This window comes from Capricornis sumatraensis, chromosome 11 (assembly GCF_032405125.1).
Source record: "Capricornis sumatraensis isolate serow.1 chromosome 11, serow.2, whole genome shotgun sequence".
In the NCBI taxonomy this organism is placed as follows: domain Eukaryota; kingdom Metazoa; phylum Chordata; class Mammalia; order Artiodactyla; family Bovidae; genus Capricornis; species Capricornis sumatraensis.
Genome location: NC_091079.1, coordinates 90,673,546 through 90,700,266, shown reverse-complemented (window position 1 = coordinate 90,700,266; position 26,721 = coordinate 90,673,546).

The window sequence follows — 26,721 nt, the reverse complement described above, 5'->3', positions numbered from 1 at the left end:
CCCTACATCCCTCCCCTTCACTCTCTCTTATTTATGGTTTACTTTGCTGTTTTTCTGCAGCAATTCAGAGTCAGATTATATTTTGATCCTCTTTAAATTCTTTCAAGTCCCTTTTTGCTTACTGAGAAGAGCCAAGGTCCTTAATAAGGCATTCAAGACCACCCATACTCTAGATGATCTGATTAAGGGATACATGTCAAGCACAGAAAAGATTTCCGAGAAGTAATGAATAAATATAGGTGACTGACACAATTTTTGTAGGTATTTTGATAACTATACAATCAATGCATATCCAACTATGTGATCAACACATATCCCTTCCTCATTGCTGTAATTTGGTAAAACTCCACACAACCTATGCTGGAGTCTGATCGAGTTTCACAACCTCCTCACACAAAGCATTTCTTACACTATAAGCTTTATATGAAATTGTTGTCCACATCACTCTCCCTTGTTCATTCCCCTATTATAGCCCATATGATGAACTATTATTGAAAGATAAATACCTCATTAATATCTGTTGTTGTTCAGTGGCTAAGTCATGTCCAACTCTGCCACCCTATGCACTGTAATACACCAGGCTCCTTTTTCCTCCACTATCTCCTGGATTTTGCTCAAATTCATGTCCATTTAGTTGCTCAAATTCTTGTCCATTGAGCCGATGATACTATCTAACCATCTCATCCTCTGCCACCCTCTTCTCCTTTTGACTCCGATCTTTCCAAGCATCAGGATCTTTTCCTATGAGTCAGCTCATTGAAATGGCAACCCATTCTCATATTCTTGCCTGGGAAGTCCCAAGGACAGAGGAGATTTGTGGGCTATAGACCTTGGGTTCACAAAAGGTTGGACAAAACTTAGTGACTAAATCAACCAAACTATGGGGCAAAAAACAAGAAAATCAGTCAGGGCTAAATCCAGGATTTATAATGGATACACAGGAAGACTCTTTGCTTTTCCATTGGATTTGAATTGGGGAGATTTAATCCTGGAGTTGTCAGTGGGACCCTACGTGAAATTTGAGCATTAAGCCAACATGGAGACAAAAATGGTGAGAAAGAGACCTGCACCCTTCTTATTGTATTGGACCTTGGACCAAGTCAGACCTGAAGTCAACAATGCCTCAGGGATTTTCCACCAATGATCCAGAAAATTTCCTTATTTGCTTGAGCAGATTTGCTATTTTTGTAAGAATGTGATTTGAGTCCCAAAGTTCTAACACTGCACAAGAGAGTTTTTATTTTTTAATGTATTTATTTACTTTAATTGGAGGCTAATTACTTTACAATATTGCAGTGGTTCCTGCCATACATTGACATGAATCAGCCACAGGTGTACATGTGTTTCCCATCCTGCACAAGAGATTTTTAAAAGTAGTAGATTGTGCTGTTTCTTTAAGCATCTGGCAAGAAATTAAAATTAGCTATCATTTGACAAACCTAGACAGTGTGTTAAAAAGCAAAGACATCATTTGCCGGCAAAGGTCCATATAGTCAAGGCTGTGGTCTTTCCGGCGGTCATGTATGGTTGTGAGAGTTGGACCTCAAAGAAGGCAGAGAGTTGGAGAATTGATGCCTTCGAATTGTGGTGCTGGAGAAGACTCTTGAGCGTCCTTTGGAGAGCAAGGAGACCAAACCAGCCAATCTTAAAGGAAATCAACCCTGAATACTCACTTGAAGGCCTGACACTGAAGCTGAGGCTCCAATGTTTTGGTCACCTGATGCGCACAACCAACTCATTGGAAAAGACCCTGATGCTGGAAAAGATAGAGGGCAGAGGGATAAGAAGGCGTCAGAGGAAGAGATGTCTGGATGACATCAGTGATACAATGGACATGAACTTGGGCAACTCCTGGAGATGGTGAGAGATGGGGAAGACTGGCTTGCTGCTGTCCATGGGGTCGGGAAGAGTTGGACATACCTGGGCTACTGAACAACAACTATAATTTTTTCAAATTTCTATATTAATAAAATCCTGGGGAAACTGCCATAAATAATGAAGAGAATCTCGAAAGAGTTTAACTCTTAATTGAAAATCATTTTAAAAAATGAATGCAAATATGTACTATTTCTCATATGTACAAAATGTGTCAAATTGTCTTTCAGTGGAAATGGGCTCAAATATGCCTTTATTATCCAAGGAAACAGCTCTTGGTTCTTATTGTGACTGCAATAATTATTGGTGTAAATAGTTAACGGCTGTTCATAATTCTGAAAATCTTTATTCTGATGTCATTAGTAAAGTGGTCCAACAGAAACTGGAGAAGGCAGTGACAACTCACTCCATCACTCTTGCCTGGAAAATCCCATGGACGGAGGAGCCTGGTAGGCTGCAGTCCATAGGGTCGCGAAGAGTTGGACACGACTGAGTGACTTCCCTTTCACTTTTCACTTTCATGCATTGGAGAAGGAAATGGCAACCCACTCCAGTGTTCTTGCCTGGAGAATCCAAGGGATGGGGGAGCCTGGTGGGCTGCCATCGTTGGGGTTACACAGAGTCGGACACGACTGGAGCGACTTAGCAGCAGCAGCAGCAGCCAACAGAAACGATATCAACACTTAGGGATAGGTTCAGGCTGCAGGGTTGAGAGTGCTCCTTTCTTTTGACCACAGGCAGAATTCATCGCTCATTCATTGGATGTTTGTTTCTACTTTGCACATGGCACATGTTCAGTGCCATCATCTAAGTAATCATCATCATTACTATCAATATGAGAGGATATTCACTCAAAGTGTTGAATGCTATTACTGCCTCTTTAGAACTTATGCTTTGTGCTCAGAAAGCAATATCATACATTGAGGATAATTTCAGTAAGTTCCCCTAATGTAAATGGGCTAATATCTGTAGAACAGTCTAGTCAAAATATTCATTGTATTAATAAAGAAATATTTAACTGTGTGCATTCTCCATGATTATGATTTATGAGGTGATTTTCAAAATTTAAGTGAGAAGATAATTTAAAAGGAAGGACAATTAAAGCATCACTGTCCTCCAAGGATGATTTTGAAGGTATTTGGAGAAGGGAATGGAAGCTAATAAGAATATAGTTTTTATAATTGAGGCACAAGATGCCAGGTGCTCAGTCAGTCTCTCTACCAAATATTTAGGTGGTATTTAAAGCCCACAACTTGTTTAAATGATTTGACAGCACTAAAAGCTTGACTCAAAATATGTACCCCCCCCCAAAAAAAAAATATGTACCCCCTTGGAAGTTTATAGTGATGAGTTTAATACCATGGTCATTCCCATATATTTTATAAAATATTGCTATCTTGAAAATATGTTTTTGCTGTTTTACTAATTCCAAATTTGGAAGAATTAAATTGGCAACTCATATTAACATATTCACATGATGACTTATGTGGAGTTATTGTACTTTTTGCATATTGTAGAATCAAAGAACATGGGGAAAGCCTGATATTTGAAACTTGGTCATGAAACTATTTAGAAATAAATTTCATGATTGTTTTCATCAAAAGAGTTCAAGATCCCTTATTAAAAGTGCTTTCATATACATATCTGTACATATAATATATGCATGTAAATTTGGGAAAATAGATTTAGTAAAGGAGGTGAGGTCACAGACAATTTATGGTATAGGAATGAATATTTATATGCATATTTTTTCAAGCAACTTACCAGCCATTTTGCTATTTAGCTCTCACAGTGAGGTAAGTATCAACACCCCCATCTTACAGTTGAAATATTGCGGCTAAAAGAAGATAAATCACTTACCCAAAGGTCAGTAGATAGTAAGAAATAGAATCAGCAATCAAAAGTGAGTCTGTCTAAAGCAAAACTCACTTTACAAAGTTTCTGATCTTCTAATTTTTCTAATCTTTCTACTGTATTACAGTGTGCACTTCCGATTTTCATGATCGGTATGTGAATTTCCTATTTTGGTAGCTCCTTCACCTTCTTAACAATTCTGATTCATATACTGCAAGGAACTGTCAGTGGAGTTGAGCTCTATTTCTTCATAATAGTCCATTGCTGGAGATCTTTGAAACAGTGCCAACCGCAAATGCTCTATCTTACATCGTGATAGCTGTTGACACAGAAAACTCAGAAAACTTAAGAAAAATAATAATAGTAATAACATTAGCTAACCTAACAAAATCCTTACTATGTGTTAGTTACTAGACTAGGCGCTTTACTTATCTCATTTAATCTTCATAAAAATTATACAAGTTAGCTACTCTTTTAACTGACTTTTAAAAATGAGAAACTGAGCTTAAGTAAATTCCTTAGGATGACCCAGCAAATGGTGACGAATAAATATGTTTCCATGTAGAATTGGTGTACAAAGGCAGAGATTGTTCCTACATATTTTGACTCATTGGAGGACCCATCTCTTTGATTTAATGTTACCTTTGCTAGGGACATTTAGGAGGTCTCCCATAGTTTCATTTATTTCCCCACTTGAAAGGAACAAAACTTATTTCAGATATTCTGCAACCACTTAGTTTTCCACAATTTTCAGTGTCTAAGAAACACAACTAAACTCATTTTACTTCTACTCCCTAAAATATTGAATATTTGAAAGGTGTTCTACTCTTGAAGGTTAGTTTCCAGTTATCACTGTAAAACAACTGTGTCACCTTAGACATTATTTTAAAATATATACATTAAGATGTTGTTTCAGTTTGATTCACGAAAGATTGGCATTTGAAAATATAATAGATATTCCAAAGGTGACTTAATTTTAAAATACCTGATTGAGAAAGGAAAAACATTTGAACTACAAAGGGAAATTTGGCATGAGTGAGTTGTTAGCTGGTAAAAATAGGTGTCTAATTCTGGAGGAATCCATTATTAGGTGTTTCATAGTGAGAAGATAGAAACGCAACATCTCACCCCTACTTGTGTCTGATATTTTGCAGTGGCTCATAATGCTAATTTTGATGCAGAAAGTTAGCATTCAACAATAAGCCACAGAAGCTACTTTCCCCTCTCTTCTTACTCTTAAGATTTAATCCTTCACACCGCCAACCTCAAAACATGCATACATACACACACCCACAAAGTATTAAAGAGAGGTTGGAAGAAATGAAATTCATGTTTGAGGTCTGGGTGGACCTTTCTGCCTGAAACAACTAAAGGCATTGCTGCTGAAGCAAATGGTTTTGCATTCATATATATTCTTTTTAAGATGCAGGCAATTAAAAGTTTTAGAACTTTACATATGCTGTGTAAAATTTTAAACCCTCTCCTTCCACAGGAGAACCCTGGAAGAGTCCCAAGATTTTCTTTCAAGAAACATCATATTAATATTCTCGTGTATTTGAGATTTAACATTTCATCTTCTTTCCGCGGCACCTTTTATTGTTCCTATTTACAGTGCACCTGAAACACATCGTGTAATTGGCAGAGAGCCCAGATTTTCCATTTAGGAACAGTTTGATGATTTCACTTTTTCTTCTTCCTTTTTTTTTTCCAAACAGCAGGTGCTGTACATTGTAAACAATGCCAGTCACCATAATATTATTAGCTTTTGAATTTTTATGACATTCTTGCCTCCCTACATATTTTAAACTTCGGTGTAAGGAATTTTTGGCACCAGCTCAGCAAGCTTCTTATTTCATAAGGAAGATAGATTCCAGCCAATAGAGTGCTTCATTGTCATTTATAATTAGAAAGTATAAGATTTACCTAATCATAAAATCACCCAATATTTTCAGGTTTGTGTCTAATTTTCTAGGCAATGCATTCACATCTGCCCCATGCAGAATACTAATTCCATTTCAGATGCATTAGTTTCACAGATGTTTAACCCTTTGCTTGCTCATTACTTAAATATAACTCTCTTTTGGCTAATCTTTACCATGAAGGCTCTGGTTAAAAGACAGTTTTTGTTTTTGTTTTAACACTTCTAAAATGGTCAGAGCTCATCAGAATTGATGCACTTAGTTGAGTTGTTTATCAATCAATGTGTATCAGAGCATGCAGGATTCCTTTTCAGCAGTCAGCATGGAATAAGGAGATGGCTGAGGTGTTTCAATTGACCATGCTCATTGCCAAATGTAATTTATTATATTTCCAGCAATGGTGACCAAACACTGGGTAAAGAAACTGTGTTTTTCACATAGCAAGTGCTCAATAAGGATTTGCTAAAAAAAAAAAAAAGGTTAAAAAAGTTCCCCACTGTCCTCAGAAGTTACAATGTTATTATCTATCATATACCTATTTATGAAAATTTTGTAGAAAAGATGAGTTTAAAAATGAGTCCAGGGCGTTCCTTTTAAGCACTGAATTAAGCAGTTCAAAATGAATCAGTCAGTTAGCAGATACAGTATCAGAACTGCTGTGTGTTGACTGAGGAAAAACAAAAAATTTATTTCTAGCTATAAACCTGGACTTTCATTTCATTTTTCTGAGATGAATTTTAAGATAACACTTAGCATAAATAATATTTAGAATTTTTCTTTACATGTTGTGAGAAACTTTCCATTAGCTAACCAAAAGGTACAAGAAAATCAAGCTCTTTTATTTCTACAGCTATGATCTTTCCCTTTAAACTGCATTTAGAGCTTCATTTTTCCAGATCACTTCAATAAGTGAAAGCCCAACAGAGAACAGATGCAATATAAGAGCAATAAAGGAAGAAAAAAATTAAAAATCCTTTGTTCTCCCTGCAGTACGTCCGTAAATCTATTAGCATTATTTTCCTCTCTCTCCCCGCCTCTCTCTCTCTCTTTTTTTTTGTCTGTGTGTGTGTTTTTGCATCCCAAGCCAGATCTCAAGTTCTCTGAAGCAACCCTTAATCAAGCTCCCCAAAGGCCTACGACTGCATGCAGCAATTTCTCCCCTGCTCTCAGCACAGATGTTTCGAGCACATTCCATTACACCTACATGCCATTACAGCTAATGGCTTATTCTGATGAAGAAAGCTGCTTTCTGCTCAGTGCAGCAAAGGGGAAAATTTCCTCCTGTACAGTTCGATCCCTGCAACAATGAAATGTGGGGGCAGGTGGTACAACAGAACTCTCTAATGTTAATTACATACTGTATTACCCCCAAATTTGGCTGGTCATTAATTATGCTAATTTACCTTACTGAAAATTAGCACCATCAACGTGAACATTTGAGCAGATTATGGCAAAATGTAGTCTATCATAGTTTGCTTGTAAACCTGAACCTTTTGAGCCAACCAAAGAAAAGATTACTATTCTTAGATATAGTGAACTTAAGAAATGGGTTATGGATACCCTTGATCCCCCTCATGGTAAATATCCTGATTTCTCAGAAAAATACATCAAACGGAAGCAATTTCCTCAAGTCCTGACTACTAATGCACTTTATTAGTCTTTGCAAATTGCTAAATATAGGAAAATAAGTATAAAATCTAAAACATGAGAGGAGATAGGCTTGTGTACTTTGCACTGAATAATAATCAAATGTGTTACTTTGAAGCAGAATGAGTGGAGGAAAGGTAGGAAGTAAAACTTTGGTGGCAATGTGTGAAGTTTTCATGCTATGGAATGCAGTGAGTTTCTTCTATATGTTTTTCAGAGAGTCTTGATAAACGGAGATGAACATGGTCTTTAACAGCTCCTGCAGTTAGAGATTGTATTTTGCTATTTATTACTCCATAAAAATTAACGTGTCTCCTTTCTAACTCAAGCTCAAATTTTACCATATTGATCACATTTAATAACGTGTTCGAATCAGGTTAGGCTCATTTTCCATATGAATTAAATAAGAACAATTTCATTCTGGCCCATTGAAATTGATTGGGTTTCAGAAAGAAGTAAACAGAAAATCTTCTCTATGGAGTGAACAGTCTCCCTCTCCTCTTCCAGGCTGCTGTTTCCTTCTATCCATCTCCAAGAAGCCATCATCATATTAACATAGATGACAATCTGGCAAGGAGGTGCTGATCAAAGATAAATTTCACACTCGCACTTCGCGTTTTCTAATTACACCATCTGTGTCAGACTCTTTCGTGGCAGCTCTGCCCAATCTGTCAAATGCTGCGTGCCTATGGGAATGCAGAGGAGCTGAGAAAATCTCCTTGTCTTCCCCCAACCTGCCCAGCCGATCCATCACCCCCAATCGGAGTTGGGCAGATATATTAGCCTAATTGGGGACTGAAATGAAGGTTCCAGGTTGCGTTGGAGATGAGGTGTTTGGGGGATGCAAGGCATGAGATTGCAATTTGAATCATATTACAGGGCCTGCCCCAGCTTGTCTCAGAGCAGGCCGAGAACAAGCCATGCCTGCCGTATCAGGATGGGAGGGGGAAGGCGGAGAGAACCGTTTTTAAAAGAATCATGAATGAGAAAGTGTCTCCTTTCATTTCTCTCTGTTTCTTTCAGGCACATTAAGGATAACTGATTGTGAGCAGGCACTGATGGGCAGTGCCCATCCTTTTATTCTAATGTTATAAAACTTAAGTATAAGGAGTTAAACACAATGACCCAGCCAATATGGCCAGGTCTAATCTAATCAAGGCTGAGCAAATAAATCTAACTGTTCTTCCTAAATAACACAAATTAGTTTTTGTGAAATGTACATGATACTCGCTATTGGACACAATAGCCTAAAAGCAAGAGACACTGAAGGCTGATAGCTATTCTAATAAGGAGTTCTCAAGCAGATATTAAACTTTAAGATTCACTTTGATTTCTTCTTTCTTTTAATTTAGGGTGACTAAGTCCATGAAATGCCAGAGAAAAATGAAATGATTGACCTTTCAAAGTAGAGTCATGGCATAGCTAACTATTTCTAGCTATTGATTTTTCTCTGCCACATGTCACTGACTTTAAGTCATGTTGTAACTGATGCCAAGGTAAGCGAATAAATGTGGTAACTCATTTTTAACTCTTAAAGGGTGCATTCTTTACCTAAAGGTGTGTCTTTACCTAAAAATGGCAGTGTGATGAAATCAAGAGGAATCAATTATTTCTTTTTTAAAAATACCTGTGCTAAAAAAGTTCTTGTGCTAATACTATTTCTGTTGCCTTGAGAAATTCTGAATCAAAATTTTATCCTAGTCATTCTCAAATGAGAAGGTGTATGGTAAAATGGGAACAGGAACCAAAAAAAAAGAGAGAGAGTTAAAAAAATTGACTCCAGACCTAGCTCTGTTAATTACCTCTCTGACAGCATTCTGTAAGCTTCACTCTTCCCCTTTCATATATGTGAGGCATATCTATGTGAAAACATGTTAAAGATTATAAAACACCCTGAAAATGACAAGACCATCTCGTTTATGCATCTATGTATTTATGCCCTGTCTCAAATCCCATGTTATTTCAACTTATAGTTCATTGAAAAGATTTCCTCCCAAATATACCATCATTAGGTGTTACTTCCAGCAGAAGACCTCTCTCTCATGCAGTCATTTTGTCCTAGCGGAAATTAATTCTGTGTTCATTTTCCTCTGTCTTGCATATTGCATGATCACAAACTTGTTTATTAAATAGCATTGGTACATTTAATACTCAGAAAGAGAGGAAATGCTATTTAAGTCATTGAGCAAACCAGGCTGATGGTGCTGGAGTGATTGCATTGAAGGGAAAGAAATCTCCCCAATAACCTGTCCCTATAGCATCTTCTTACTTCTGAAAATTAGGACTTTGCCATTAAATATTTACACAAATTTTGTAGTTTTTCTTGGACTCTAAGAACTTTCCTTTTCAAGTAATGGACAAGGTGACCTCAATACAGACTATTCCTAAATGACTTCATTGTAAAGGCATTAAGTAGATAAAACTTGAGCCTCTGCTTACAGAAACTATCTTCTTCAGCTATGATAATAAATCCATAGGAAAACTGATCTTATGGGTTTTACTGTTTCCTGATTTATTAAGACGCAATATCATTCACTCCTTCTCTCTCTCTCTTTCACACACACACACTCATATGGCGATCCTTCTACTATCTATCATAATATAACTCGAGAATTCAGAGAAAATATGAGTATTACAGATGACCAAGTTAAAGCTCAGAGATTAGACATACTAAGTGACACTAAAGAAATCTATCTTTTTGATTGAAGAGTAAAAGAACAAGAAGAAAATGAACCATAGTATTCAATTTCACCTTGGTCATGGTAAGAAACTGTCCTTTATTTCAGCCCTAAGCATGGGCATCTGCAAGGATTCCACTTAGTAAATGTATCATTAAATTACTCAGTCATTCCAGTTGCTAATTCAGTTGTGAACACCACTAAATATTAGCAGAGGCAGGTGAATTGCTGTTCTCATCTATTGCCATGCAACGAAGTTCAATGTCTAAAACCTGTCTTGAGCCTTCTCTGTTCTCATGAATTCCTACACAACTGAAAATAAATGTTTATAAATCCTGTACATTTTGAGAAAAAGTAAAATATCACTTCCAGCATTATTTGCAGAATTGTATATTTTGCAAAATGTACTTTTCTCCCTTTTGCTTCAAGAACATTTGTTATGAAATAGGTAAACACATGTGGTTTGTTATAAAGGATGACATTCAGATTTAAAACTGAGCTATGTATGTGATGCTTTTCTTTACCAAACTTGGAAGAACATTTATACTCCTCATATATAAGTAAATAAATATATGCATAGATAGATAAATAGATAGATACACACACACATATATACATGGTAGATCTTTAACAGCTCTAAGATATTTGCAATATAGTTTCAGGTTTGGAGATACTCTTGTATTAAATAAAGATCTTTGGAGGTCTCACTATAGTGCTTTATCACAATTGCTTTCCAAATATGCAATGATTTACATCTTTTTCTAAATTCACAGGTAAAATTAAGGATCTAGTTGATAACTGGATGAAGCAAAAGGATGTAGAACTTTAGGAAAGTCAGTAACAGTTTCATTAATAACCATTCACAGTACTTTGCACAACTTGGTTTCTGCCTCAACAGCCCTTTCCATGTCATGTTTCCATTAAGCTCTAAGAGCTAAAAATAAAGTAATTATGTCACAACTTTGTAATCCAATCCAAGGAATCATGCATTCTTATTTCAGTAATGCTTCTATGTATAAATATTTCAAGAATAAAGATTATTTTTGTGCTCTCTGGCTCACTAAAACTCAACAACTCAGAGTATAATATTTACAAAAGAGAAAAGTAACATTTTGGACTAGTATTCACAGAACTGTCTCCTAGATAAGGCATTAAGGATGGGAAACCTCCAGCTTCACCTCCATCATTCTGGAAACTAAACGGAGAAAAGCCCTACTGCCAATTCTATTGCATCTTGATTGCGGTTCAATTCCCTCCCTGCCCCGCCTCCACCCCCAGCAAGCTATGTTTCACACCCCGTTTAGAGTTATGCTTGGAGGGGCACCCAAAGATTTGGAAGTAGGCTCAGAGCTTATCTTGACTCTCCAGACATCAACAGTGTGAAGAATGGGATTTTTAAAAATAATGTTTCCTGTTCTTCCTGCTTCTGGTTAGGCCAAAAATTCCATAGGGATTGTTTTTCTCATGGAATTTTGGCACTTCCTCTGCAAGGCACAGCCAGAACCTGGACGTGCAAAGGGATATGAAAATTGAAACTAATTGAAAAGTCTCAAATCAGGGCCACAAACAACGTTGGGGGAGCACATCTAACGCTAGCATCCATGAGAACACTGACTAAACGAGCACTGCTCCCCTAATGACATAGTTGATGTCCAGCCAACACCCCCATGATTCATTTTCAACACAAGTCTTTAAGGTAAAAATACATGGGATGTGGACATAGATTTACAGCTAGCAATTTCTCATTCAGTCCCATCTGTGGGGGAAAGCATTTAAAAATGCTCCTTATAATTAAAGACAGCTTAATTACCCCAAATGAGACTGACTGGTATATAGAAAGAATAGTAATTTTTTTTTAAACTATGGTATTTTTTAAAGAGATGCTATTGGTATTAAAAAATAGAACATTTCTATAATGGCAGTATTTTTCAAAGAGCTGCTCATTAATAAGTGAGGTTAAACATGTAAGTATCGTGTTTTAGACTTTGATAAAATATAGTAAGTGTAATATACAGTTAACATACTAATAGTTACTTGAAGGAGGCAAGAGCAAATAAATCAAACTTTTCCTTTTTATTTTGTAAGGTATCCAACAAATTTCCCCAATCACAGATAATTTTTTTGTTTAAAAATTCTCTTGTATTAAAATGGTCATAGCTTTATGAACAAAGTATTTTATGAAAGCTTGGGTTAAGATTTCCATAGACCACATATTTTTCATAGCCCTTTATGAAGACTTGGTTTGAGTCAGGTTAAGTTTCCATCATGGGAATGATGAACATTTGGGATGAAAGTGCCAGGGAGATATCTGACTCAATGGCATGCTTCAGAAACCAAAGTATGAGCAAACACTCTCATCGCCAACATGAAGACAGCATAGCTCTGTTGGCCCACAGGTTGCAAAAGACTGAAACCACCTTCAAGGCATTCAACCCAATAAGAAATATACCATTTTAATTTAAAAAATTTTTTGAATTCTTGGATTTGAGAGGAGAGGAAATTTTTCAAGGACTGAGGACAATGTTTGAATTATTGTGAAAAGAATTTTAAATATTTAATTCACATTAAATATATGTGCTTTATATCAGAGGTTTATGTACATATATAATAAACTTTTTTTAAATTAAAAAATTGAGGTGAATATGTTTGGAAAGAAATTATTCTCTGAGTAGTATCTGAATACTAAGTCTTCTGTATTTGTGTAGAGTATCTTTAAGAAAAAAACAAACAACTTTTTAATAGACAATTTTCCCCTAAATATTCAAAGTCCAGAGTGTCCAAACTAAATTTGGTTCTTGCCAAGGTAGGAGTTCGACATGACAATACAGAGAGCAGATCATAACAAACAACTGAGGCACACCCTTTCAGCATAACTCCACAGCCAGCAGGTCCAAAATGAAGCAAGCAGGACCCTCGTTAGTAGTACATAGCAGATATGCTTATAACACTCAGGAATTGGACCCACAGGGAAGTTCTCAAGTGACCTAGAGCTCAAGCACCCATTTTGAATCATGCTTTCAGCACTTACCTGACAGCAAGATGAAGAGTGAAAGACACACCTCCCTTGGTGTAAATCATGCAACGAACCCTTACTAGCTGTGTAACCTCAGGGGAGTCGCTTACCCTCTCTCTGAGCTTCAGCTCCTCATAGTTTTGAAATAAACTTAAGTCAGAGAATATACACATATACCTCCATGCATACATATAAGTAAAAGCATATACACATATTTAGCTGTCTCTTGGACCTGCTAAGTGAAAGGTGAAAGTGAAGTCACTCAATCGTGCCCGACTCTTTGTGACCCCACGGACTGTAGCCTGCCAGACTCCTCTGTCCATGGAATTTTCCAGGCAAGATTACTGGAGAGGGTTGCCATTTCCTTCTCCGGGGGATTTTCCCAACCCAGGGATCAAACCCGGGTTTCCTGCACTGCGTGCAGCCTCTGAGCCACCAGGGGAGGTTGGACATGCTAAGCGATCAATCAACGCTGGTTTAGATCCTTTCCCTTTCTTTCTGTTGGAATATGAGCTATAGTATCCTACCAGGGCCAGACTTAACGTAAGAGACAGAGGATCACAGTTTCCGTGGATTGCTCGCTGAATGGCCTTTATTGTAGAAATGAAGTGTATTCATCATGACTCAGCGTTTTGGGAAAGGTGACTTTCTCACTTTTGAAGCCGCCTCGCCTGTTCTTCAGTCCCTGTTCTTGTTGGTTGCAGTGGAAATGGGTGCCAAGTGTGAGGAATGGTTGGTGTTTCACGTGGGATGCTGACGAAGTGGGCAGTTAACACGACAACCACTTTTGGTAAATTTTTAGTCAAATAATTTAAAATTTATTCCCCACTAAGGTGTTTTTTTTCTCTTAGTGACCTCTCCTTCCCCATTCGAAGAATGGCTTCTAGTTATAATCAGAGTTTTTGTAATTTATCAGGACTGGGGATGTGGCCCTATCACAGCCCTGTCTTCCATAACCTTGTTGATGTCTGTCCTTTCCTGATGCAACTGGAATGCCCTTGAGTCTATGATGGAAATACCACCAATGTGGTTTATAGAAAATGGGTAAAACTTCAGTTTACTATTAACTATCAAAGTATGTTCTCATTTTGACATTCATCGTATGATATTCACAAATGTTTACAGAAAATCTAGGAGAATGGGGCAGGTTTTTGATGTCAGAGTATCTAGATTTTTCCACCTACATTCTCTGTGGACAGATGTATCCTCTCCCAAGAAATATTGGGAGATACAGACTTACTTAGGAAATTTCTGTCATGGGTAGTCAATTGGAAATAGCATATACAAAGCCAGAAGACTTGATAGAAGATGCCACTGACTACTTGTCTGTCTACCGCAGCATCAGAGCTAGAACCTGGGATTGTCAAGAGGGGTGAGATGGTCAAGCTCTTCCCTTCACTGAAAGACCTCTTTGACCAGCATAGGAAACAGGGTTTCTCCTCATCTAGGACCATCTCCAAGTTGCCTTCTTCAAGGCAGAGTCACCTGCAGTCTGGCTCAGAGCTCAGCATCCAGGACTCTCTGCCTCATGTCTTTGCCATTACCACATTCACCAGACATGAGCACCCATCTCTCATACCACAGACTTTGCGTTTGCCTTCCTTTGCTTTTAATTTTTTTTTAATAATTTTTTTGTTTTGTAAACTGTAGTTGAGATACGCCTCTTTGGCTTTTTCAACCTCTGGTTAGGGTCTTTCAGCCAGTAGCCTCTGCTTCGGCAGACTCCTGGCTCTCAATTCTTAGCTCTCTCTGCTGCCTAAGGAGGGTCCCAACCAAAGAAATTCAGGCAACAAACAGAATCAACTAAACTTTAATATTTTCTAGGACAATCGGCGGCCCAGTGAGTGAAATGTATTGGGGTCAATGGGTAGGTGGGGACTCCACCGATCTTCCTGGGGTGGTTTTCTCTGCTCAGGCAGGACAGCGGACCCCGAACCTGGACCGGCCACATTTTTTTCCGACGTCCCAGCGCAAGGAGGAAGGATTCCTCACTCCGCATGCTGGGCGGCTTCAGGCACTGGAACTCATTTGTATCCAAGGTTCAGCGCAGGGCCCCTCTGTCCGCATGAGCACGTGGGAAAATTTTCACCTTTGTCTTCAGTCAATATCACCACCGTTGTGCATGCTTGAAGAAAGTGTCTCTCTTTTTTTATTTTTTCTCTTTCCTCCTGCTGCCATGGCAACAAAGGAACATCCATAAATGAGACGAATAAAAATACGATAATATTTACAATAAACTGAAAAAGAAAATCCAAAATATAGGTAGTAAAGGGGAAACAGTAATATTCTCCCAAACCTGATGATATTTGTCTATCACATTTTGCATTAGATTGATTGTTCTGAATTACATTTAGCTTATATCTATCTTCAGGTAGCAATTGGTATAAGCAAGGCATGAAAGTTTAGTACAGTTCAGTCACTCAGTCATGTCTGACTCTTTGAGACCCCATAGATGCAGCATGCCAGGCCTCCCTGTCCATCACCAGCTCCCGGAGTTTTACTCAAACTCATGTCCATTGAGTCGGTGATGCCATCCAACCATCTCATCCTCTGTCGTCCCCTTCTCCTTCCGCCTTCAATCTTTCCCAGCATCAGGGTCTTTTCAAATGAGTTGGCTCTTTGCATCAGGTGGCCAAAGTATTGGAGTTTCAGCTTCAACATCAGTCCTTCCAATAACGCTCAGGACTGGTCTCCTTTAGGATCTCCAAGGATTGCATCTGCTTGCAGTCCAAGGGACTCTCAAGAGTCTTCTCCCACACCACAGTTAAAAACTGTCAATTCTTCGGCGCTCACCTTTCTTTATCATCCAACTCTCACCTCCATACATGACTACTGGAAGAACCATAGCTTTGACTAAATTGACCTTTGTTGGCAAAGTAATGTCTCTGCTTATAATATGCCATCTAGGTTGGTCATAGCTTTTCTTCCAAGGAGCAAGCGTCTTTTAATTTCATGGCTGCAGTCACTGTTAGCAGTGATTTTGGAGCTCCCCCAAATAAAGTCAGCCACTGTTTCCACTGTTTCCCCATATTTGCCATGTTGGATTGAAATAAAGAACCAGAGGCAGAAAGGAAATAGAGGCGCACCACAGGTCCTCAGGAGTAGAAGAACAAGGAAGTGGATTCACTCTCTGCTAAGTATAGTTTAGGTGGAACTACCTTTTACGGAGCACCTTTATGTGGCTGATTCTGAGCCTCCCAGCCCGTTTCGTCCTCCCAGCAATGTTGGGCAATCTGAATGCTTTACCTCAAAGGAAACTGTCTAACGTCAAATAGGCCCCAAGTGCCTGAGCAGGGATTCAAATCTACTTGTCTTGAATAAATCTGTTCCTATCACGGCCACTGCTTCTACTGTTTGTACCTTGGGAAGAAGACAATCACAGAGGGAACCCTGTCTTTCTCATTAACATCTGCTGCTTTTCAAATGCTTCCCCTGTCTTTTCGGGTGGCGGATAAGTGCACTTGCAATTTGCATTGCTCTTGGGCCATGTGTTTCCTTTCGTTTAGGACAGGAAAGCTCTGCGCTGTAGTATTTATTAAGTGTCCACATCTGGGTAACACCTTGCTACCAAAAGGAACAATAAAATGCAAGTGAAAATGACAAAGGCCCTGCCCTCTGGAACTTTACAATTAATAACAGATGGGTGAGCGGTTTGGCAAGGGGACCCAGCCTTCAAATCAGCCCTCTGGCAAGCTGAGAGATGACTGGGGAGACCGAATCAAGGTAGTCCCAGCACAGGACAATCCCCGATGAATATGCAGGGTCTCCCTCAGGGACTTGCTAGCTGAGTTTCCATCACCGTGACAGAGTCAGGGTGGAGGGTGGGCTGTGGCCATCCTCACCTGGACAGTGATGGTCTAGCCAGACTTGAGGTTTGCCCAGCTCCCTTCCTCATCCACCATCACGAGTTATCTTCAATCAGTTTGAAACAAGGCTTTTCATCAGCTGTCGTCTTAGTGAGTCCTTCAGTTCCTCTGAGTATTTTGTTTAGCTGTTATGTCGTTCTTTGCTGTGCTGTGGGTGTGTTTTGGGGACAGGGCGGGAGCCACAATCACAGTCATGCAGAACCCCCTGGATGCACACAGCAATGGAAAAGAGCCTTAGACATCCATTTTAAAACGACTGTCATTTTTATAGCATTTCAGAGTAAAATGAAATTAGGAGTGGAGGAGTGGTAAAATGCTTTCCACAGTCCTTAAGAAAAAGGCATTTCTTCATATTTCTAAGCCTGGACTGGCAGTAAACTAGTTTAAATTGCTGACTTGGCTTCTTTCTGTTCGGCTGATTAAATAACGTTCTGTATAAGGAAAGAGAGTTGGATAATATATAGGGCTATGCATGCAATGGGTAAAATATATTTAGACTGTGTCTAAAGGCCAGGAACATAAAGAGGGAGTGAGGGAATTTGCTGGAGAGTCTTCTCTTACAAAGCTATTAAAATCTGAATTAATAGTGAAATTATGCTAGCAAAATTATCCTAGTGATGACATCACACACAATGATGATAAAATCTAAACATGAGAATGGTTACTTTCAGTAAAGTTAAATATTTTTCTTGCAGACAGGCTGCAGTTAGTACTGCATACATATATGGTATTCTTATACTGTTTCTTACTTTAATGGAAATTTCGATTCCACATAGACCAAGGACTTTAAAGTATTATTTTCTGTCTTCTAAGTAGACTTTTCCTTCTCAGAGATGCATTATTCATTTATAGTTTATTACTCGGAGAGAAAAGTATTAATAAAGAAACTATACCTGTCCAGTTTCAATGTCAAACTCTGCTGAGAAAATCAACTCAGAGTCTAGTTGGTCTAAAAAAAATCTATCACACTTTTCCTTTTTTGGTGGATGTCGTCCTGGGTATTGTAAATTGTGCGTGTGTACTATATAATTATATTGTCCATGGATTTATGCAACTCCGTTGCATATTTCATTACTTTTTCTTGCTCTACTTATTAAAACTACATTTTACATGTCTAATAATGCGATTCAAATTGTACCAAATATGAAACACTGACGTGCAGGCGCAGGGAAATGATGCCTGGGCAATTTCACCTGATTCACTGAAGGACAGGAGAATTACCTTTATTGTAATGAGCTGTGGAGGGTGGCTCAGGCTGCTTGTTCACACGTGTGGCTCTGCTATCCACCTTTCTCTCAAAATCTAAAGCCCCTGTCAGCTTGTACGGAAAACTTGGATGCGTTTCATGCTATCGTTTTCTCATCCAAGGGTAGGCGGCGGCGAAGGGAAGGAGGAGGGCTGTTTGTTGGTTTACAGGAAATCCGAACACCCATGGGATGCTTTTCAGAATCCAAACAGAGTTCAAAACATAAACATTCCACGTAATTTGTTGTTTCCATACATCATTTGCCTCTTAAAAAAAAAAAAAGACTGAAAAAAATTTTTAATGTGTGACTACAGTGACAGAGAGTGGGTGCCAACAGCTCTCTGGATGGCTTTTTATCTCATTCCCTTAGTGAAAACAGTTAACTAGGCACTGGTGAGAGATTCTGTAACTGCACAACACAAAGCTGGCGCCGGCGCCAAGTGCGGCATGCCAGATGTGTGAACACGTTCTGGAGAGCAGCATCAGCAGCTCGCCATAGCCATTAATCTAGAGACCTCTGGGAGTTCCGGGTAGTGCTGTAAAACCCGGCCCTGCCAAAGCTGCATCAGATAAAGCCATCAGTGCATTGTAAAAAAAGACACAAAACCTATTTCATGGGCTGCACTGATCAAGCAATTACAATCATTGACTACATTAAGCAAAGAAACAGCGGGGTGCCCTATAAAATTGACTGCCAACTTGAATAATCAATAGACTCCATGTAGAGTAAATTAAATAACTGAAAAACTATTTGGAAAAGCTGAAGTTAAAAAGCCAATCAGTAATCCCTCATCCATGGCAAAACAATCCTGTTTCCAAAAGATCTTTTGGTTAGCTTTAATTCTTATCTCTGGAAAATCCTGGGGCAGTGAGCTTTGGAAGAGGGGAGACTTCCACTTCTTTTATCCTTCTCTTTCATATCTATACATGTAATTTGAATGTTATTTATAATCAATCGATGTACTCTTCCTGTCATCAGGAGTTGAGTGCACAACCAAGTCAGGAAGGTTTCTGATAGAAAGTCAGCCTTGTGATGAAAGGCACTATGGTTTGACATGGTTCATGGTTTAACCTAGGGCTTACAATCACAAGAAGATTTTTTTAAAAAACATATATTTAGAATAATTTGGAATTTTGGAATATGTAATGATTACATTTTGCATAAAATAAAGCTATAAATACAAGAGGGAGAGCTATGTAAAAACCTTTTGGAGGCTTTTGCTGATTTATTTGATTACCAGAGTACAAGATTTTAGACTAGATAGAGCAGCCATGATCAAATTTCACATTTCCCTCTCCATAAGCTATTTTTATCTTTTTTGCTTCACTGGAAAGTGAAAAAACATGTTCAGAAAAGTAAGTGCTAATTTATAGTTTAAGTTATTGTTGCTACAAAACTTTGCATTATTTCACAAGAAATTATTTATTCATTTGCACACACCTTTTTTTGTTTTGTTTCAGGCTAGGAAAACCACCATCTATAAATGATTTCCCTATTGTCTTATTAGGAAATGCAGGAGAAAAAAAAATGACAGAAACGCAAAACGATTTTTCCTCCTAAGTAAACAAAATAACAAGCCATTGTGTGTGTGTGTGTGTGTGTGTTTCCTATGTGGTAAAAATGTAATGATAATAATTCCAGATCTCAGAAGCCAGGTTAGTGGTAGCGATACATCTGGATGTGAAAAGATAGCACTGGAAAGATTACCAGTATTTCTGTGTGCTTAACAAAGGTATTTTTCCACCGAAAGAGGGAAAAAAAATATTTGAAACCATTATTGCTGAGACAATACAATTTTCTTTGTAGTCAAGTCTGTTTCTGAAAACAATATATAATAGTAATAGTATGAAGACACCTACGGCACTGATGAATACATCATTAAGCAGGCATTATTGCTATTCCCACTGAATGTAAGATCACCCTGATATTATGAATGATTTGCATATTAACGAAAATAATATTGAGGTGTATTTAATGTGGCATTTGAATTAACTCTTAATGGCATGCAAGTTATTTGGAGCCAGGCTAGTGAATGTATTGCAGGGTGAATTTGGAAATAATTGTCACTAGCTAGGCTTTGTGAACCTAGGTATCTAGAGGATATCTTCCTGGTATTATTTTTAACACATTGATGTGTTTTAGAGCCTCCTACCGTGGAACACAATAAATTAGTTGTCAATAAACAGCTTGTTTTAACAACACTGCTTCCTTTCCTATTAAATCTAATAGGGACAAAATCCTCTGAAATGGTGTATTTAATGAGCAAACTTTATTTTTCTTTTAAAAGCTGCACAAGGAAAGGAGAAATATGATGAACTAAAAATGATTATGTGTCACAATAAAATTCTCCAACTTGTCTGCTGATGAGATGATAATGTTGCCCATAAAAGCAGAAGGAGGGAGAGTGCTGCCGAGCTCTTGATAAAATGTCTTATTGAAATCCATTGTATTTACTTCTTATTAGATTCTGAACTCAAATAGATCTTGATTGTTGAGAGCTTGGGTATTTAAAAGCTTTAAAGATCATCAATTACATTACTCATAATTTCCACATCTGCCTTTCCTGCTGCAACTGAGAGAGAGAGAAAGACTATTATAACAGCCTTCCTGCAACTTGATTACTGGGAGTCTCTGTTACAATATGCACTTGAAATGCTGTTAAGATGTGAACTTAACTGCAATTTTCAGTTTTATGAAACTATTCCTGACTGGGTAGCTTTTGGTAATAATTGAAATAAAATGGCCAGAGACCTGCTAAATGAGCAGGGAGAAACAGAGGGCCACCTAAAACCCAGACCCACGTGGCGTTGCAGGGAAAGCCGCCTTTTGGAGCTACCCCTGTTTTACCTTCCTGATCAAAATTAGCTTTGTGGAAGCTCATATGTGTTTTGACTTAAACAAAATAGTAATTAAAATGGCCAGTATGTAATTTAACAGCAGTTTGATTATGTTGAGGCTGGGTAGAAGCAGGTTGTAGGGATTAAGAACCTGGAGAATTCTCACTGTCAAAACGTTGCCAAAGCAGCACAATTTTTTTTTTTTTTTTTCCCCCCAGAAATAGCCTTGTTGTTTCTTAACTCCCAATGGGCAGGATATCTTGGAGGTAGCTTTCAAGATCTTCTGAGTGTTTGCTGTGCATTTGAGATTCAGGTGTCCTGATAGGAATAGTTTAAAATATTGATTGTCTTTCAGCAAAGCAGTTCAAACACATATACACATATAAATGTTTACTTTGTCTCATTGAATCTCACCACTTACTCAAAGAACCAAACAGGGGAGGATCATCTCATTTATGAAGTGGGAATTCTGGGTCTAATTTATGATGAAAATTCTGTATTTGGTTTGATCTTATAGGTCGTTTTTTAAGACACAGGTTTATATACACATATGTGTCTCCCATGCACAGGCACACACAGAGACACGAAGGTGCTTTCTCAGAAGCAAAAAGACAGCATAGCTGAAAGTGCACTGCAAATCTTGGGAAAGGGAGAGGGGGGCAAAACTAGGAGGTATTTCTCCAGAAAGGACTCCTCCTGGCAAAAAAATATAGTATCCGCAATTTTACTTTTTCAGTAATGCTTTCCAATACATGTATATATATATATATATATTTATCCTCTCTGTATCTGAAGAATCATCCCAGAGATCACAGTCTGAGCAAATACTAGGTCTCATCACCTGGTTCTTAAACACAAAGGAAGGCTGTATTGGTTCTTAACAATTCTTATAGACAAGACATTTTATTGTTCTTTGGCTAAAGGTTTTATTCAGCATTTAATCAGCATGTATCCTAAAGCAATTAAACAAATACAGAAATTAAGCCAAAGTATTTTGGGATTTTTCATTAAATTCGTTTACTGTCAAGAAAAAAAAATGCATTCTGGATAAGCTCTAGTTCTTTCTCTCTCCAAGAAAAACACAATAGAAGAAAATAATTGATGTCTGTTCACCTAGAAGAACAACAGTTTATAGGTCCCGTGACAGTATTTACATGTTCAGAAATATATGGAGCGTATGTGAGAGTTGATGAGGGTGAAGTGCAAAGTGTTCTCCTTAAAAATCTCCTTAAAAATAGACTTGGATATGTGTTTATGCACACACAGTTACTGGATTATCCAGAATTATCACAAACAAATGGAGTCACCCTGGCAGAAGCAGCTTTAGAAAAGTTTCTAGTCACAGTAAAGAAATACCCTGCCTAAGAAGGATTTAAGTACAGGTGTTGATGTCTAGCAATGATTTTCTTTTAAAAATATATTGTCGCAGTATCTTTGCGGTGCTAAACCAGAAGGTACTTAGGTAGACCCAACAACTCTGTCGGTTTCCAGCATTGAGGAAAAAATGTACCTGCAGAACTTCCTTCTTCTTTCATAAAATTGGAGCTATGCAGCTTATGACCATAATTAACCTGACTCATTAAAAAGTAGACCAGTTTTAGTTTGGCTTGTTTTAACTGTTCTTAAGCCTCTTCCTAAAGGATGCGAAAGGAACCTAATAGTCTTCTGTGGTTTGAACGCTATGATATGCTCTGACTTTGCCTTTTTTTTTTTAATGAGAGCTGGCAGTCACACATGAAGGAAATCAGTCAATGCCTGTAGCAGACAAGCATTTTAGCCTGCACTGCTGTCCCTGGCTCAAGGCTGTGTGCAGCAAAACGCAAGTGCACAGAAAGCCTGTAAAATGGAAGCTCTGGACAGAAGGCGGAAGGGTGTGTCCTGACCGGCGAGCAGATCAGGGGTAGGGCTCACATCCTGCCTTATTTCTCACACCCTGTCCAGATTTTTCTCTTCAGTCTGTCACTTTCTTCATCACTGACACAAATATAGAAGTCAGCAATCAACGCAGGGGCTGTGTTGACTGAGCATTTATTAACCGTTTGGGCCTAAAAGCCTGTGGCAGGACACAGGGACCTGAGAATGAATGAAAAAGGAAATGGAAGAAGTACTGAGCACTTCGATAAAGTCACTCAATTTTATTATCAAGAAACTATTGTGAGCACTAATGTGTGCCAGTTTAATTCTATCTCAAAGTGTTTGTGGCACACATTTGGCAAGAAGCATCAGGATTGCCAATTTCCAGTCGGGACTGAAAGAAAACTTTAAAGGAAATCTGTTTGAATTACTGTTTTGATTCTGCAATTCATTGTATTTAATTCCTTTAGCTGACAGGCAGGCTTTTTCCTACCCACCTTTAAAACTCGAGAATTTGCTACTTCTTTAGGCTGCCTGTTCCATCTAAAAATTGATTCTTAAAAAGTTCCTGTTTATTGCTGACCTGGACCTTTCAAAGTTCTTTTTTTTTACCCATTTGAACATATACGCACAGGTCAAGTTTTTTTCCCTTGTGTCTGCCTTTCAAACATTGATAAAAATGACAAAACGCCATCTGAATTGATTCTTTTCCAAACTAAACACTCCTAATTTATTCACTAACTACACTTGTTACGTGGTTTTAGGGCCCCTCACTGTTTTGATTATCCTTCTCTAGGTTTGCTTCCATTTGTCCGTAATTTTGCATGTGTCTCTTACTCATTTTTTAAGTTAATTTTCTTTGGGTGTACATGCTAAGTCACTTCAGTCATGTCTGACTCTGTGACTGTATGGAATATAGCCCACCAGTTTCCTCCATCTATGGGATTCTCCAGGCAAGAATGATGGAGTGAGTTGCCATGCCCTCCTCTAGGGGATCTTCCTGACTCAGGGATAGAATCCATGTTTCTTATGTCTCTTGGATTGGCAGGTGGGTTCTTTACCACTAGCACCACCTGGGAAGACCAATTTCTTTGGGAGGTCAGTTCAGTTCAGTTCAGTTGAGTCGCTCAGTTGTTTCTGACTCTCTGCAACCCTACGAACAGCAGCACGCCAGGCCTTGCTATCCATCCACCAACTGCATGAGTCTACCCAAACCCATGTCCATTGAGTCAGTGATGCCATCCAACCATCTCATCCTCTGTCGTCCCCTCTTCCTCCTGCCTTCAGTATTTCCCAGCATCAGGCTCTTTTCAAATGAGTCAGCTCTTAGCATCAGGTGGCCAAAGTATTGGAGTTTCAGCTTTAAAATCAGTCCTTCCAATGAACACTCATGACTGATTTCCTTTAGGATGGACTGGCTGGATCTCCTTGCAGTCCAAAGGACTCTCAAGAGTCTTCTCCAACACCATAGTTCAAAAGCATCATTTCTTCTGTACTCAGCTTTCTTTATAGTCCAACTCTCACATCCATACATCACTACTGGAAAAACCATAGCCTTGACTAGATGGAATTTTGTTGGCAAAGTAATGTCTCTGCTTTTTAATGTGCTGTCTAGGTTGGTCATAACTTTCCTTCCAAGGAGTAAGCATCTTTTAATTTCATGGCTGCAGTCACCATCTGTAGTGATTTTGGAGCCCAAAAAAATAAAGTCAGCCACTGTTTCCACTGTTTCCCCATCTGTTTGCCATGAAGTGATGGGACTGGATGCCATGATCTTAGTTTTCTGAATGTTGAGCTTTAAGCCAACTTTTTCACTCTCTTCTTTCACTTTCATCAAGAGGCTTTTTAGTTCCTCTTCACTTTCTGCCATAAGGGTGGTTTCATCTGCATATCTGAGGTTATTGATATTTCTCCCGGCAATCTTGATTCCAGCTTGTGCTTCTTCCAGCCCAGCGTTTCTTATGACATACTCTGCATACATCAGTTATGTTAAATTTCTACAAATGTCTTCACTTACACTATGGAGAGAGGTATCTGGATATACTTGGCACCTGGTCCCTAGGATCAAAATCATGGTATTTTATAGACATCATTATAAAAAGTTAGAAAATTTTTCCAGGTTACATTTAAAATGCAAGTATATGTTAATTTAGTAGAAACTGTGCAGGATTCTGAGCCTAGTGAAGGTGTTTGCAATATGCTTCTATCACGTATTAGTTATGTTGTTTAATCCTTTTTAACCTCCGTTCCTTTTTTGGGTAAAATGGGAATAATATGCATCTTGCAGGATTGTTTTAAGGATTAGAAATAACAGGAGTCAAGTGTCAAAAACAGAACTTGGAACATTATACATAATCAATAACAACAGCGTCTTTTATTGCCTAGGAAGTAAAAGAATCATTCTCAGAAAATGTTGAATAATGATGCAAAAATGGGGCAAACCAATAGAGGTACTGTCATGAGAACTATTGACACCAATCACAAGTCAAATGTGGCCCTTGCCTACAAACACATGGCCTGGGATCACCATCAATCATTTCACAGAGATTGCTCAACTGGCCTCACACAGCCTCAGCAGTTTCTAACTTATAAACCCACTCTGCATTTAGCATTAACAAGACAAAGGTGAAAAGACCATAATCGGCTTTCTGTCCCCAGGGCATTCCCCGTCCTCTAACACTGGGGATTTTGCATCCTCCTTTGTCATCAGCTTTATAACACTTGGTGAAACAGTGCCTTCAGTCAGGGCATTTATCTCATTTTATTCGGTTACTTTTGGGTTTTTTTCCCTCTTATTTTCAGTATGAAACATAATAAATACTTGGTTTTTATCGTATAACGCAGCTGAGAAATAATTACATGGATATCCCAATGCAAAAATATTTTCTACCCTATCCATATTCTTATTGAGAGTAGTAAGAAAGCTGTATGTCATGAGACTGTGTTGTCACAGATTCTTACCCTTGTGTATTTTTATCTTCTCCACTCTTTATCCTTGACACATGGTGTGCTAAGTGTAACATTATTTCTGCTCTGCTAAAAGACAGTGTCAAATAAAATTAGCCCTCTCAACTCTATGCCATAACAATGTCTATAGAAGCGCATTATAGTCTTTATTTAATATATTAGCTATATTTGTGCATATATGTCTTTATAAATCATAATGAAAGACCAGATGCATTCTGGAATCCAACAGCATACTTCCCGAAGATAAAAAAAGGCTATTCTGAACGAAGTCTCCCTTAAATAGAAGGGAAATGAGGACATACAGGCTTGCTTAGAAGAGAATTTGCTGGAAGAAAATGGAAGGTTTACCACTGGGGAGAGGAACTTGTTTCCTGTGCATAATTTAGGGCATTTGCGAATGAAGTGTTTGATTTATACCCATATTCTGTTGTGTATGTGAGTCTGTTCAGGATAGGGATAAGGTAAGGAGATGATATCACAAAACACAGAAAAAGAAATGGAAAAGTGAGGAATGTGTCACCTTTATAAAGTTATATAAGGCCTCTCAGAAGGGCAATGAGTTACTAGATTAAAGGAGAAGATTCTACATAGATGGCTAAAAAATGGATGCCGGCACTAACTCTGTATCCCTAAGGCACCCGAGGATACTTGGAGGGGACCAAGAGAAAAAGGCTCTAATTTTCAGTAAGTATATGTGGCAAATCACTGAACCAGTGGGATAAACAGAGGTGAACAAGTGAACACACATAAAACCCAGCACATTGCACCCCTCATGGCCTCAGGCAAAAAACAGCTAATGAAGAAGATAAGAGAGTCTCCCTCACATTTCCATTCTGAGTTCTGTCTTATCATCACCCCAGGCTCTGGACTAGATGTTTTTACCCCTCCCTTCATTTTTAGCTTGAGACTATGGCTCTCTGATTCGAGGATTAACAGCTGAAGCTTTGCTTTCTTGGAATTTCAT